Source organism: Schistocerca cancellata, chromosome 1, assembly GCF_023864275.1.
Source record: "Schistocerca cancellata isolate TAMUIC-IGC-003103 chromosome 1, iqSchCanc2.1, whole genome shotgun sequence".
Classification (NCBI taxonomy): Eukaryota; Metazoa; Arthropoda; class Insecta; order Orthoptera; family Acrididae; genus Schistocerca; species Schistocerca cancellata.
In genome coordinates this window covers 973,465,185-973,475,005 of record NC_064626.1, presented here as the reverse complement: position 1 = coordinate 973,475,005, position 9,821 = coordinate 973,465,185, and the positions used below count along the sequence as shown (strand labels likewise).

Here is a 9,821-nt window from a genome sequence, read left to right as displayed (position 1 = left end):
CCGATCCCGAGAAAACAATCTGGAGAAAACACATTGATCCTTCTCATTGTTTCCTGTGCAGGGCCTAGTATCTCCGTGTGTTATTGACGGCTTGACGGAGTTAGAACGCGGAATACTCTCCAGCTGTCGGTTTTATTGGCGTTGTCCAAAGCAACAGCAATTCACACACTCGGGAACTCCTACTCACTCAGCTCCCTTCACCGCCCCTCTCACTCCCAACCTCGCCACAGGAAAACAAACTAGAGTCTCCATTCCAGACCGCAAGCTGCCTGCCAACGTACGCAGCTGTTTTCTGTATGAAAACGGTAGCCTTGAATATTTTACAAAATTTCTTGTTTGAATTCGACGTGGTTCATATGAACACAAGTTGTTAAACACAAGTATTTACACTAAAAGCAGTTATTATGTTATTAAAGTCTATACTATATTTTTCTAGTTAGAATTCCTCTATTATAAGATCAACGATTCTGATTCCCTTGTGCGCATGGCCTTGTATACAGGTACCTCTAGTTTTACCGTAACAGGAAACAATGGTGTTTTTTTTTTTTGTATTCAGGTCTTCTCGCTATTTCCGACATATTTATCGCTGCAGATTCAACAACCATTTTAATCCTTAAAATCAATCTTTTATATTGCTATCTAATTATTTTTGATGTTATTAGTTTCGATCGAAGCTTATCATTTTCAACTGTAAAAATAAAGTAAGAAAGCTATAGAATTGAATAAGCAACCTGGCATGTCCATATGGAACTACACGTAAGGATATTATGTGACTGATACGATACGGCTCGGAACGACTTTCTCTCCTGTGCCAACTTCTTCACCTCAGAGTACTGCTTACAACCTACCTGCTCAATCTGTCCCTACGCCTCTGTCCACCTCCAAAGAAACAATTTCACGCGTCTAAAGACCCTTCCCTTGTTATGGTCAGCGTTCTACGCATATTATAATTAATTTCAACTTTACTGAAAAACGTAAATCGTTTCCTCTGAATTCTCTGCTGACACGAAGAATTTACCTGATTCCACTTTTTCCTGCATGGAATAACATTCTAGGACTATGACTTCGTGACAGTATCAGTATTCGGACTGGGCAGTTGGTCGAGATCCAGTGAGTGTTAGCAGAATATGGAATCGGTGGGTTCAGGGGGGTAATACGGAACGCCGTGCTGGATTCCAACGGCCTCGTATCACTAGCAGTCGAGATGACAGGCATCTTATCCGCAAGACTGTAACGGATCGTGCAGCCACGTCTCGATCCCTGAGTCAACAGATGTGGACGTTTGCTAGACAACAGCCATCTGCACGAACAGTTCGACGACGTTTGCAGCAGCATGGACTATCAGCTCGGTGACCATGGCTGCGGTTACCCTTGACGCTGCATCGCAGACAGGAGCGCCTGCGATGGTGTACTCAACGACGAATCTGGGTGCACGAATGGCAAAACATCATTTTTTCGGATGAATCCAGGTTCTGTTTACAGCATCATGATGGTCCCATCCGTGTTTGACGACATCGCGGTGAACGCACATTGGAAGCGTGTATTCGTCATCGCCATACTGGGCGCATCACCCTGCGTGATGGTATGGGGTGCCATTGGTTACACGTCTCGGTCACCTCTTGTTCGCGTTGATGGCACTTTGAACAGTGGACGCTACATTTCAGATGTGTTATGACCCGTGTCTCTACCCTTCATTCGATCCCTGTGAAACCCTACATTTCAGCAGAATAATGCACGACCGCATGTTGCAGGTCCTGTACGGGCCTTTCTGGATACAAAAAATGTTCGACTGCTGCCCTAGGCAGCACATTCTCCAGATTTCTCACCAATTGATAGCGTCTGGTCAATGGTGACCGAGCAACCGGCTCGGCACAATACGCCAGTCACTACTATTGATGAACTGTGGTATCGTGTTGAAGCTGTATGGGCAGCTGTACCTGTGCACGCCATCCAAGCTCTGTTTGACTCAGTGCCCAGGCGTATCAAGGCCGTTCTTACGGCCAAAGGTGGTTGTTCTGGGTACTGATTTCTCAGGATCTATGCACCCAAATAGCGTGAAAATGTAATCACATGTCAGTTCTAGTATAATATATTTGTCCAATGAATACCCGTTTATTATCTGCAGTTCTTCTTGGTGTAGCAGTTTTAATGGCCAGTAGTGTATAAATCGCTGACAAATACTATGCTTGCACATACAATCATTTAAAGGTGTCAGTTGCCCTTTGGAATTTTCTGACTAGCGTTATATTTCTTCAGCTACGTACGTCAATAATTCTGTTCACAATAAATGTACCTGTGACAAACCGAGTTAGTATTGTGGTGGAGTACGTTCAGTTTAGAAATACACTTGATTTCCTGACAGATGTGAGCCACTACACACGGTATTTCTCTCTTGACCACCCCAAATAACTTTTTGACCGGAATCAGAATAGAAAAGTGCACCAAGCAGAGAGTGCTTAACTATCAGGAAGACATTAACCAGCATGGATGTCTTTCTTCCTAGTTTGTTCGCTACCCACGCCCGGGTTCCCGGGTTCGATTCCCGGCGGGGTCAGGGATTTTCTCTGTCTCGTGATGACTGGGTGTTGTGTGATGTCCTTAGGTTAGTTAGGTTTAAGTAGTTCTAAGTTCTAGGGGACTGATGACCATAGATGTTAAGTCCCATAGTGCTCAGAGCCATTTGAACCGTTTTGAACAGCTGTAGGTCCTTTTTTTAGATATCGCCCTATATATACCCTATATGTTTTATTATGTAATCCTCGACCAGTCCTCAAGATCTGTTCACAACTATCACAGTGTACCATGCTCTGCGCTCATTCAACAGCCGTGTGTGTATAATTCACACCAACGACGGATATCTACCTGCTCCTCGTTGATGTGCATTGTAGTGTCATAAACCTTGAACTGAAGACGTTTGACTGAATGACCAGTGTCCATATTCCTTGTGTTTCCATTTGTTTACTATCAAACCAGTAATTGTAAGAGTTATTGTATGGCTATCAATCTAGATGCCAGTTAATACCAGATAATGCGGTAATAGCGATGACATAGCCTTTACATTGGTAAACTCAAATTTATTACAGTAAATGTCATACCAAAAGCAAGTTTCAACTCTAAATTACATGGCGAAAATTTTTATACTGGAGTGAGACCTCGGACTCCTATCCTGCAACTGTTTTCCCTGTCAACTGAACCCGAAACATCTCAAATATGGATTCAAGTAAAAGTAACAAAAGGTGCGCAAGTGTGTACCCACGTTGACTATACTATAAATTTCAGTTTATTAGTGAACCTACCAATCATGTATGGTCATAAGGCACAAACTACATGTTGTACTTGAAGTATTGCAAATATTGGTGCTGAACTAGAGATTGAACTCGGATTTTTCTTTTCGCTGGATTCGACTCCTTCGAGACGATAGAGTGCCATCATTTTGTCGTTTCCCCACGCATAAGGATTCCTCGAGATGTCCACGAAACGCACATGTCTGGGTTCGAATTCTGGTCTGGCGCAAAAATTTCCTTCAAGTCACCAAACAACAGGTGAAAAATAATTTCAGTTTTTAACGTGTCTTCATGCCTCGTCAGCAATAACGATTGTTGTCGGTTTCGATTCCCAGACAGGCACAAAACTTTTCATCACGTTTTTTTTCCAGTTCATACATGACCACATCTCACTACCGTTGAAATACATTATCATTTAACGTTTATTCTTGGCTACAAAACGTTGCCGACAGGTGCTGGGGTCAAATCCCAGTAAGACAAAACTTTTCTTCTAGTCATTTAAGTTTCAGTCATCTCGCTACTGGGGAACAAAATCGATATCTAACATCTGATTGTATTTAAAACTTCCTGGCAGATTAAAACTGTGTGCTGGACCGAGACTCGAACTCGGGACCTTTGCCTTTCGCGGGCAAGTGCTCTACCAACTGAGCTACCCAGGCACGACTCACACCCTGTCCTCACAGCTTTACTTCTGCCAGTATCTCGTCTCCTAACTTCCAAACTTTGGTATTTAGTTAACAGTCAGATGAGGTGCATTCTTGTGCACTCTTTGGTACTTTTGAATGAATCGACGTTTAAGATCTGTTACTTAACAAGGATAATAGTTGCCGGATAACAGTTCCAAGTGTCGTTCCAGTGTAAAAATTTTCGTTACGTAATTTCAAGTTGGTACTTGCTTTCTGGTACGTCATTTACTGTAATAAATTTTAGTTTACAAGCGTTAAAGGCCTTGTCATCGCTATTAACGCTCTTCCTTATAGTGGTATTGATTTACATCTGGATTGATAAGCGTACTGAGAGGTGTTTTCTAGTGGCTCTGTATCGTATGTATTTTGTAGACATACGACAGTACAGTGAAGCAAACACATGATTTGCAAGAAAGTTATGTTATGTAGCTTACATTCGAATCAAGTGAACCGTAACTGAGGTCGTTTCGATGCTTTTTACATATGTGCAATATATAATATGAAGTGGTCTTGCAGAGAGAATAAGAAGTATGAAACAAAAAGTATGAGGTGCAATTCAAAAAAGACATTTTTGGTAAGATAATAGTTACAATGTCCCCTGGTAGCCAAAGAACAATTGGTTGATACATTTTTTTTTGTTTCTAGACAAAAATTATTAGTAATAGTCAAGATAAAAGAAACAACCTATAGAATGAAGTTTCCAAAATAGGCCTCTGAAGTTAGCTACACAATTTACGCAACATTTGGATCTACAGAGTGTTTCCGTAAGAGTGTGCAAAAATTTAACAGGATATGGAGAATGCTTCACTGAACGATTTGAGGTAGGGTACCTGCGGTCGGAGAAGCTAGCTTAAGGAGATAATAGGGATAAAATCATATTACTGTGTATTTTTTATTTACATTTGTTACAAAAAAAATGGTTCAAATGGCTCTGAGCACTATGGGACTTAACATCTGTGGTCATCAGTCCCCTAGAACTTACAACTACTTAAACCTAACTAACCTAAGGACATCACACACATCCATGCCCGAGGCAGGATTCGAACCTGCGACCGTAGCAGTCGTGCGGTTCCGGACCGAACGCCTAGAACTGCGAGACCACCACGGCCGGCCATTTGTTACAATTAACTGCAAATACCATCATTGAAACAATGAAAGCACCATTCGTACTGTATCTCACAAAATGTAGTTGAACTGACAGCCATCAACCTCAATGCAAGCATGACATCGGCGAACAAGTTTGTGACGCACCCTGACAAATATCCCTGGTGTGTTTCGAAACACCTCACAGGCCGCTACGATTCTGGCAACTAATTCCATCTCCGTATCCATTGGGGTTTCATACTCAAGTGACTTTAGATATCCCCTTAGCAAACAGTCAAGGGGATGCAGGTCAGGTGACCTCGCAGGCCATGGGATGGGACCTCCTCTTCCAATCCAGCGCCCAGGAAATACAGCACTGAGATGGTTGCGGACGTCCACACTGAAGTGAAGCGAGGCACCGTCATGTTGTATCCACATCCTCTCACGAACAGCCAAGGGTATGTTGTCCAACGACTCAGACAGAACTCCTTGTGCGAACCTCCGGTACAGGTAGCCATCTAAACGGCATGGTAGAAGATATGGTCCAATGAGATTGTCACCTACAATGGCGACACGGACATTCACAGCAAAACGTACTTGATGGTGTTACTCTACTATAGTATGAGGGTTTTCCTCATGTCATACATGACTGTTATTGCTGTTCGAAACACTATCGCGATTAAATGAGGCCTCGTCAGTAAACAGCAGGATTTGGAGGTAATCTGGTCGATCAATCCACTGTTGGAGCCAGCACTGACACAGTGCGACCCTTGGTGCAAAGTCAGTCACAAGAACTGCATGGACTCGTTTGTGGAGTACTCGCCACACACTAATATGCGCAGCGCTCATTTCACCCGCAATACGACGAGTACTTGTAATGAGATCCGGTGCAACACGTTTCAGCACCTTCTCTTCAGAATCGGGTGTGCGAGTCGTTTCCGTGTTGCAAGTCCCTCGTTTTGTCTTTACAATGAACCAGTCTCCCGCATTAGTCGGTTGAGAGATATAAACACTCGTTTTAACGGATGATGCATGTTGGAAAATCGTTCCCTGTACAGCATTTCAACAGCGAGAGCTCTGCAACGTACCTACCCATACACAAGGTGCATATCAGCGAGTTCTGCAAAACTGTGCCGGTACTGCTCCATCGTATTGTACTGTACGTCTCTGAATAGCAATGTGTAATAAATGGATCTGCCGTTGATTCATAGCACCTTCTGTCTTGGGACAATGTATACGGGGTGGCCCATTGATCGTGACCGGGCCAAATATCTCACGAAATAAGTGTCAAACGAAAAAACTACAAAGAACAAAACTGGTCTAGCTTGAAGGGGGAGACCATATGGCACTATGGTTGGCTCGTTACATGGCGCTGCCATAGGTCAAACGGATATCAATTGCGTTTTTTATAAATAGGAGCCTCCATTTTTTATTACATATTCTTGCAGTACGTAAAGATACGTAAAGAAATATGAATGTTTTAGTTGGACCACTTTTTTCGCTTTGTGATAGATGGCGCTGTAATGATCACAAACGTATGGCTCACAATTTTAGACGAACAGCTGATGACAGGTAGGTTTTTTAAAATTAAAATACAGAACGTAGGTACGTTTGAACATTTTATTTCGGTTGTTCCAATGTGATACATGTACTATTGTGAACTTACCGTTTCTGAGAACGCATGCTGTTACAGCGTGATTACCTGTATATACCACATTAATGCAATAAATGCTCAAAACGATGGCCGATCAACCTCAATGCATTTGGCAATACGTGTAACGACATTCCTCTCAACAGCGAGTAGTTCGCCTTCCGCACAAGCAGTGACAATGCGCTGACGCAGTTGTCAGGCGTTGTCGGTGGATCACGATAGCAAATATCCTTCAACTTTCCCCACAGAAAGAAATCCGTGAGCGTCAGATTCGCCAAACGTGCGGGCCATGGTATGGTGCTTCGACGACCAATACACCTGTCATCAAATATGCTATTGAATACCGCTTCAACCGCACGCGAGCTATGTGCCGGACATCCATCATGTTCGAAGTACATCGCCGTCCTATCATGCAGTGAAACATCTTGTAGTAACATCGGTAGAACATTACGTAGGAAATCAGCATACATTGCACCATTTAGATTGCCATCGATAAAATGGGGGTCAATTGTCCTTCCTCCCATAATGCCACACCTTACATTAACCCGCCAAGGTCGTTGACGTTCCACTTGTCGCAGCCATCGTGGATTTTCCGTTGCCCAATAGTGCATATTATCCCGGTTTACGTTACTGCTGTTGGTGAATGACGCTTCGTCGCTAAATAGAACACGTGCAAAAAAATATGTCATCGTCCCGTAATTTCTCTTGTGCCCAGTGGCAGAACTGTACACGACGTTCAAAGTCGTCACCACGCAATTCCTGGTGCATAGAAATACGGTACGGGTGCAATCGATGTTGATGTAGCATTCTCAACACCGACGTTTTTCAGATTCCAGATTCTCGCTCAATTTGTCTGCTACTGATGTGCGGATTAGCCGCGACAGCAGCTAAGACACCTACTTGGGCATCATCATTTGTTGCAGGTCGTGGTTGGCGTTCCACATGTGGCTGAACACTTCCTGTTGCCTTAAATAACGTAACTATCTTGCGAACGGTCCGGACACTTGGATGATGTCGTCCAGGATACCGAGCAGCATACATAGCACACGCCCGTTGGGCATTTTGATCTCAGTAGCCATACATGTACACGATATCGACCTTTTCCGCAATTGGTAAACGGTCCGTTTTAACACAGGTAATGTACCACGAAGCAAATACCGTCCGCACTGGCAGAATGTTACGTGATATCACGTTCCTTTACGTTTGAGACTATTTACAGCGCCATCCATCACCAAGCGAAAAAAGTGGCCCATCTAAAACATTTTCATATTTCTTTACGTACTACACGAATATGTAATAAAAATTGGGGTTCCTATTTAAAAAAACGCGGTTGATTGCCGTTTGACATATGGCAGCGCCATCTAGTGGGCCAACTATAGCCCCATCACGTTTCTCCCTTCAAGTACAACGAGTTTCGTTCTTTGTAGTTTTTTCGTTTGATGCTTATTTCGTGAGATATTTGGCCTGGTCACTATCAATGGACCACCCTGTATACAAGACCTTATGGGTAAGTAAAGTAAACAGATTCTGCATCGTATGTTTTTGGATGTTTAGCAAACCACAGTTTGTTTCTTTTATTCCAAACATGTTTCACTGCAGTTGCAGCACCATCAGTGGGTTTTTATTTTGTGGCTGTTAAAGATATAGGATTGTAACCTCCCCCTCACTTATCGACCTTAATGACAGTGAAAAATTAAACCGCGTGTACCTAATGGAAATTTGGGAAAAGCAATCGTCACCGAAGTTAATCTGTCGGTAAAAAGGGAGGAAAGGGTTACATCTAAATGAAAGGAAAAGTGCTAATGGAACTGGTGGAAATTAATTCTGAAAAGGGGTAAAGTTAATAAAGAAAGCAAATGTGCAGCTGTTACATTAACAATTAACTAGCGGTAATCAGGTATTTGAGATTTGGGGGAAATTATGGTCGCCAGTCCTAAGGACAATTACTATAGTAACTGAAAAAGAAAGGTTATTACACATATAATTAGCACTAGAAGCGTGGCAACTGAAGGTTGACACGTGTAGTGTGAAAACTGAAAGTTTGTCAGATGTAATAAATTTCGCTACACCCTGACTTAATTTAGCAAAAGAAATAATAAAACTGGAAAATCGAAAGTTAATTTAGTGACTGAAGTTAATAGTGAGCTTTCTTTCTGAAGCACATCGAAATTCAGTAAAATACGGTTAGTCTTGGACTACCTCAACAATCATTTCAAAAGCTACTTGAATCTACGCAATTTAGAAAGAAGAGATTTAACTTTGAACTTAAATTAAATGATTCTGAACAATTAACAATAGTAAAATTTAGTACGTACCAAGCTGAGCTGCAGTCACAGGTAAGCTAAAATACGGTAACAAAACTCGCACTCTTAATTTGTGCTTGTGTAATCTAAATATTGTGGACAGCTATGAATACCTTAACTGAACTTTGAAATTAAAACAGTGAAATAAAATGATGCTGGCGTTTGAATTTCAACGACACTCGGGTTCATTCCGGAAAAGGAAGGGACCCTGCTTGGTAATGCAACTGGGACAATGAGCAACAAAGGTTCATGCTAAGTTGCTGTAATTTTGCGAGGCAAATGGAACAATTTTAAAAGCTGAGGTCTGCCATACAGTTCTAAAACTTTACGTGCTTCCAGTCTTCCTTGTTGGTTGATTGAAGGTTTGAAGCTGTCGATCGAGAAGGTGGCGACAGTCACTCATTGTCGGCCGTCGCTGTGGCAGAAGCTGGATATTGGCGCGCCTTCTTCTTGACACGGTCACCAGACGAAATGGGCTCTTGATGTGCGCCAGCTAATGTTTCCCGTCCGCGACACCATGTCAGAAACTATAATCGCAAGTCGAGGGCAATTACATGCTGCCAAACCCCGAAAGCGCGGCAACTCGTGGGAGCGTCACACAACACACCTGCTCCACTCGCTACTCCAGCCAGACTCTCTCTGTTCAGCCCGCGCTCCACGCGGCAGAGTTAACACTACCAAAGATCCTACACACTTTGATTCTTCACACGAGCTATCGATGTAATCGTTCGATAGCAGTTTTCCCTAGGCAAGACCCAGCGTAAAAATACAAATAATATTTACGAAACAAACCAATTATACATCGACATAAATG

General features: G+C 42.7%; 1 non-coding gene across 1 annotated transcript; it reads right to left on the bottom strand.

The window, feature by feature from the left end:
- Positions 1–3,868: 3,868 nt before the first annotated feature.
- Trnas-cga (transfer RNA serine (anticodon CGA)) lies at positions 3,869–3,943 on the bottom strand. Its single transcript has one exon. It is a non-coding gene; the product is annotated as a tRNA-Ser (tRNA).
- Positions 3,944–9,821: the final 5,878 nt, after the last annotated feature.